This window comes from Arachis hypogaea, chromosome 16 (genome assembly GCF_003086295.3).
Source record: "Arachis hypogaea cultivar Tifrunner chromosome 16, arahy.Tifrunner.gnm2.J5K5, whole genome shotgun sequence".
NCBI classification, from domain to species: domain Eukaryota; kingdom Viridiplantae; phylum Streptophyta; class Magnoliopsida; order Fabales; family Fabaceae; genus Arachis; species Arachis hypogaea.
In genome coordinates, this window is record NC_092051.1 from 113,062,879 (window position 1) to 113,069,611 (window position 6,733).

Sequence of the window (6,733 nt, forward strand, 5' to 3'; positions counted from 1 at the left end):
CTTTATAGGTACATGATCATGTAGAGTCACAAAATAAATCAAAAAAATTGAGAACAGAATCAAAAACAGCAAAAGAAAAATCACACCCTGGAGGAGAATCTCACTGGCGTTTAAACGCCAGTAAGAAGCATCTGGCTAGCGTTCAACGCCAGAACAGAGCATGGTTCTGGCGCTGAACGCCCAAAATGGGTAGCATCTGGGCGTTTGAACGCCAGAATTGCACCCTGGAGAAGAGCTGGCGCTGAACGCCCAGAACAAGCACCAATCTGGCGCTGAACGCCCAGAGTTGTGTGCAAGGGCATTTTGCATGCCTAATTTGGTGCAAGGTTGTAAATCCTTGAACACCTCAAGATCTGTGGACCCCACAGGATCCCCACCTACCTCCACTCACTTCTTCTCACCCCTCTTTCACACAATCCCATAAACACTCTTCCCCAAAACTCTTCATCAATCACCTCAATCTCTCTTCCCTATCACCACTTCACCACTCACATCCATCCACTCTTCCCCATAAACCTACCTCATAAACTCCACCTACCTTCAAAATTCAAAATCAATTTCCCACCCAAAGCCCACCCTTATGGCCGAACCTTACCCCCCCTCCCTTCCCTATATATAGCCCTCCATTCTTCCTCATTTTCATACAACACAACCCTCTCTTCTCTTCTTGGCCGAAACACATCTCTCTCTCCCTCTTCTCCATTTCTTCTTATTCTTCATCTATTCTTTCTTCTCTTGCTCGAGGGCGAGCAAAAATTCTAAGTTTGGTGTGGTAAAAGCATAAGCTTTTTGTTTTTCCATTACCATTGATGGCACCTAAGACCGGAGAATCCTCTAGAAAAGGGAAAGGGAAGACAAAAGCTTCCACCTCCGAGTCATGGGAGATGGAAAGATTCATCTCCAAAGCTCATCAAGACCACTTCTATGATGTTGTGGTGAAGAAGAAGGTGATCCCTGAGGTCCCTTTCAAACTCAAGAGAAATGAGTATCCGGAGATCCGACATGAAATCCAAAGAAGAGGTTGGGAAGTTCTAACAAACCCCATCCAACAAGTCGGCATCCTAATGGTTCAAGAGTTCTATGCCAATGCATGGATCACTAAGAACCATGATCAAAGTAAGAACCCAAACCCAAAGAATTATATTACAATGGTTCGGGGAAAATACTTAGATTTTAGTCCGGAAAATGTGAGGTTGGTATTTAACTTGCCTATGATGCAAGGAGATGCACGCCCCTACACTAGAAGGGTCAACTTTAATCAAAGGTTGGACCAAGTCCTCATGGACATATGTGTAGAAGGAGCTCAATGGAAGATTGACTCCAAAGGCAAGCCGGTTCAATTAAGAAGACTGGACCTCAAGACTATGGCTAGAGGATGGTTGGAGTTCATCCAACGCTCCATCATCCCCACTAGCAACCGATCTGAAGTTACTGTGGATCGGGCCATCATGATCCATAGCATCATGATTGGAGAGGAAGTAGAAGTTCATGAAGTCATCTCCCTTGAACTCTACAAAATAGCCGAAAAGCCCTCTCCTTGGGCAAGGCTAGCTTTTCCTCATCTTATTTGCCATCTATGTTACTCAGCTGGAGCTTTCATAGAAGGAGACATTCCCATTGAGGAAGAGAAGCTCATCACTAAGAAAAGGATGGAGCAAGCAAGAGAGCCCATTCATGGATCTCAAGAGACGCATGAAGCTCATCACCATGAGATCCCGGAGATGCCTCAAATGCATTTTCCTCCACAAAACTATTGGGAGCAAATCAACACCTCCCTAGGAGAACTAAGTTCCAACATGGGACAACTAAGGGTGGAACATCAAGAGCACTCCATCATCCTTCATGAAATTAGAGAAGATCAAAAAACAATGATGGAGGAGCAACAAAGACAAGGAAGAGACATAGAAGAGCTCCAGGACATCATTGGTTCCTCAAGAAGGAAACGCCACCATCACTAAGGTGGACTCATTCCTTGTTCTTACATTCTCTGTTTTTCGTTTTCTATGTTAAGTGCTTATCTATGTTTGTGTCTTCATTACATGATCATTAGTATTTAGTAACTATGTGATGCCAGGGCATCTTGGCCAGTTTCACTGACCTTTTCTTTACTGTTTTTAGGTTAGTTTCATGCATTTCTTTAGGAAATAAGCTAGTTTTGGGTAGATATTCACTTATGCCTTGATTCAAGCATACATTGTGCATTTTACATAATTTCATGAAGATTTTGCATAAGTTTAGTGACAAATATTATGTTGCATTACTCATGACTTGGACTAGAGCTTTGATGCACTTTATTGCTTGATTTCAGGACCAAAAGGAAGCAAGAAAAGGGGAGGTAACTTGCAAGGTTAATGAGAAAAGTGATTGCCAATAACACTCTCAAAAAAAATCCATCAATGCCCACGTTAGAGAGTCACGTTAACTAAGTTAACGTGAACTCTAACGTGGAGAAGAGAAGTTGAGCCAACGTTAGTGACACTTAACATTGTCACTAACGTTGGCAATTACTCATAAGTGGCCACGTTAACCTAGTTAACGTGGCCTCTAACGTTAAGGGGGGAAGAGAAGCCAACGTTAGTGACACTCAACATTGTCACTAACGTTGGCCTATGGTGCAAAGTACCACGTTAACTCCCACGTTAACTTGGTTAACGTGGGAACTAACGTAAGGGATGAAGAGTTGTCGACAACGTCAGTGACACTCAACATTGTCACTAACGTTGAAGAAACCACACAACCCCCAAGAGTCACGTTAACTTTCACGTTAACTTGGTTAACGTGGAAGCTAACGATGAGGAATGAAGGATGAGCCAACGTTAGTGACACTCAACATTGTCACTAACGTTGGGATGGCTAAAGATGGCCACGTTAGAAGCCACGTTAACCTAGTTAACGTGGACTCTAACGTGAGACCTAGGGGCACATTGGAACGTTAGTGACAATGTTGAATGTCACTAACGTTCTCGAAGGATGGCAAGGGCCACGTTAGAAGCCACGTTAACCTAGTTAACGTGGGCTTTAACGTGAAGCAAGAAGGGGCACACTGGAACGTTAGTGACAATGTTGAGTGTCACTAACGTTCTCGAAGGTTAACAAGGCAACGTTAAAAGCCACGTTAACCTAGTTAACGTGAGTTTTAACGTGAGGCAAAGGGGTGCATTGGAACGTTAGTGACAATGTTAAGTGTCACTAACGTTCTCGAACTTATATTCTCACTAAATATTAACACCCCTAACGTCCTGAACTAAAGTCTCCACCCACTTCGCACTTTCTCTCTGCAAGTAAAGCCAAGCCAAATAAAGAAAGGAACTGCTTCAAACTCAAGATCCAAAGGCCCAAGACTTGAAGAATCACACTAGAAGCTGAGAAGAGTAGTATATATAGGAGTAGCTTTGAATAGAGAAGAAGTTCTGGAAGTTGAAAAAAAGAGAACTACTCTCTGTATTTTACTTTCTTTGCAATTTCTAGTTTTATGATGTATTCTCCATCTTTGTTTTCATTTTCAAGAGCTATGAACAACTAAACCCCTTCATTGGGTTAGGGAGCTCTGTTGTAATTTGATGGATCAATACTAATTTTCATTATTCTTCTTCTATCTTTCCTCTTGATTTTACTTGAAAGCTTTCGATCTTCATCCAATTGAGTAGTTATCTTGGAAGAGAAGCTATTCAAACTTGGATCTCCTTTGAACCTTGAAAGAGGAATGAAGAGATCAAGCTAGAAATGCTTTCTCATGCTGGACCAAATTGGGTTTGGATGGGTATGTGACTATAACCCTCTCAATACTTGATTTGGGAAATGCATGTGGTATAATCAGTGACCATACTTCATCTCTTCTCATGAGCAATTGACCAAGGAATTGGCTATTGATCAAGATTTGAGAGATTGAATTGCAAGAAATTGTAATTCAATCACTTAAGATTGCCAAGGAGATCAATGAGTGCATTGATTGAGGAAGAGATGAAAATGAACTTGATCCGGAGAATTGCAACATCTCCTAAGCCCAATGAACTCCCCATCTCTGATCTTACCCATTCTCTTTAATTTCTGCCATTTACTTTTATGAGCAAATCTCCCATTCCCATTTACAATTCTGCAATTTATTTTCAGTAATTTACTTCCAGTCCTTTAATTCTAGCATTTACTTTTCTGTTATTTACATTCTCGCCATTTTATTTTCTGTAACTCTCAACCCAAATTCTGGATTCGCTCAACTAGAACATTCTTCTAATTAAAGTTGCTTGATCAATCAATCTCTGTGGGATTCGACCTTACTCTATTATGAGTTTTTACTTGACGACAAATTCGGTACACTTGCCGAAGGGAGATTTGTTGAGAGACAAGTTTTCCGTGCATCAAGTTTATGGCGCCGTTGCCGGGGATTGATTGTGCATCAACAATGATTAAATTGGAAGATCACTAGATTGAGCATTTTTATTTTGTGAATTTCATTTTTCTGTTTGAGTGATTTACTTTTTGTGTTAGTTAAACTTCTTCCCTTCCCCCTCTACTCTTTTGTTTTTCTTTGTTATTTTCAATTCTGTTTGCTAACCCACTAACTGTTTGATATATTGCATCACCCACAACTAACAGCAATTCTGACACAAATACTGTCTGCACCTATTTTCTTTGCTTGTACTTGTTGGTTGTATGACAGGGAGAAGAAGCGGGGCTTCAACTTCCTTTGATTCTGAACCTGAGAGAACCTTCCTTAGACTAAGGAGGGAGGCAAAAGAAAAACGTGTAGTTGGTGCTGAAGAAGAGGAGGAACACTTTGAGGAATACTTTGAACCTAACATGGAAGAAAACATGGAAAATCATCATGAAGAAGAGACTCACAACCATGGCAGAGGAGGTGGAGCAAATCATGCTGGGGAGGATAGAAGAGTTTTGGGCTCTTACATCAATCCAAACCCAGGCAATTGTGGAAGTAGCATCCAAAAGCCAACAATTCATGCCAACAACTTTGAACTTAAACCACAGCTCATCACCCTTGTTCAGAACAACTGTTCGTTTGGAGGAGGTGTTCAAGAAGACCCCAATCAATATTTGACCACCTTCCTGAGAATATATGACACAGTGAAATCTAATGGTGTTCATCCTAACATCTATAGACTGCTCTTATTTCCTTTCTCACTCAAGGACAAGGCAGCCAAGTGGCTTGAATCCTTCCCAAGGGAGAGCTTGACAACTTGGGAGGATGTGGTGAACAAATTCTTAGCAAGATTCTACCCTCCTCAACGAATTAATAGGCTGAGAGCTGAGGTTCAAACTTTCAGGCAACAAGATGGTGAGACTCTGTATGAAGCATGGGAGAGGTTCAAGGACTTAACAAGGAGGTGTCCACCTGATATGTTCAACGAATGGGTCCAGCTGCACATTTTCTATGAAGGGCTCTCTTATGAGTCAAAGAAGGCCGTAGACCATTCATCTAGAGGATCCTTGAATAAGAAGAAGACCATTGAGGAAGCCATAGATGTTATTGAAACAGTAGCAGAAAACGACTACTTCTATGCTTCCGAAAGAGGGAACACAAGAGGAGTAATGGAGCTAAACAATGTAGATGCTCTGTTGGCCCAAAACAAGCTCATTACCCAGCAGCTGGCTGACCTCACCAAGAAGATGAAGAGGAACCAAGTAGCAGCAATCTCATCTTCATCAACAATCCAAGAAGGAGTGAATGAAGAAGCAGAGGGGAGTCAGGAGCAAGCCAACTACATTGGGAATTCACCAAGGAAAAACTATGATCCATACTCCAAGATTTACAACCCTGGATGGAGAAACCACCCAAACTTTGGGTGGAGAAGTGAGCAAGATCAAAAGCAAGTCACACAGAGGACGTCTCAACACCCCCACAACAACACATCTTCATTTGATTATCAAAATCAAAATAGCACATCTTCTCCGAATCACCCATCAATTGATGACAAGCTCTCTAAGATCGAAACCTTCATTGAAGGAATATGCAGAGACATTCAAGACAGTAAAGCATTCAGAGAGGAAGTGCAGTCAAACATGCAGAATCAAAATGCTGCCATCACAAAACTGGAGACACAAATCAGCTATTTGTTTGAGCAGCTTCCTAACCACAATTTTTTCTATGATGCCCATTCAAGCAAAAGGGGGGAGTGTCAAGCTATCACACTTAGGAGTGGAAAGGAACTAAAGAAACATCCCCAAAAACCACAAGAAGAAGGCTCAAATGAAAAGGAAGAAGAGCAAGATGGAATGCAACCCCCCACGCCAAGTCTGCAGAAAGAAAAAAAGATACCCCAACTGAACGTCTCAAGAGCTCCATACCCCCAGCTATTGAAGAAAAAGGAAGATGACAACCAGTTCTTGAGATTTTTGGAAATCTTCAAGAAGCTACAAATCAACATACCATTTGCTGAAGCCATAGAACAAATGCCACTTTATGCCAAGTTTTTGAAGGAGCTAATGACTAAGAAGAGAAGCTGGAAGAACAATGAGACCGTGATACTAACTGAAGAGTGCAGTGCTATCATTCAGCATAAACTACCTCAGAAACTGAAGGATCCTGGGAGTTTTCAGATCCCTTACATTATAGGAGAAATCACAGTAGAAAAGGCTCTTTGTGACTTAGGGGCCATCATCAATTTGATGTCAGTAGCTATGATGAGAAAGATGAAAATTGAGGAGGCTAAACCAAAAAAAATGGCTCTACAACTGGCAGACCGGTCGTTCAAATTCCCTCACGGGATAGTAGAGGATT

The 6,733-nt window shown here is 41.6% G+C and overlaps 1 non-coding gene across 1 annotated transcript; it reads right to left on the bottom strand.

Annotated features, from left to right (window-relative positions):
- Window positions 1-5,250: 5,250 nt before the first annotated feature.
- On the bottom strand, window positions 5,251-5,357 carry LOC112759902 (small nucleolar RNA R71). The gene has a single exon (XR_003180366.1). It is a non-coding gene; the product is annotated as a small nucleolar RNA R71 (small nucleolar RNA).
- Between the last annotated feature and the right edge of the window lie 1,376 nt (window positions 5,358-6,733).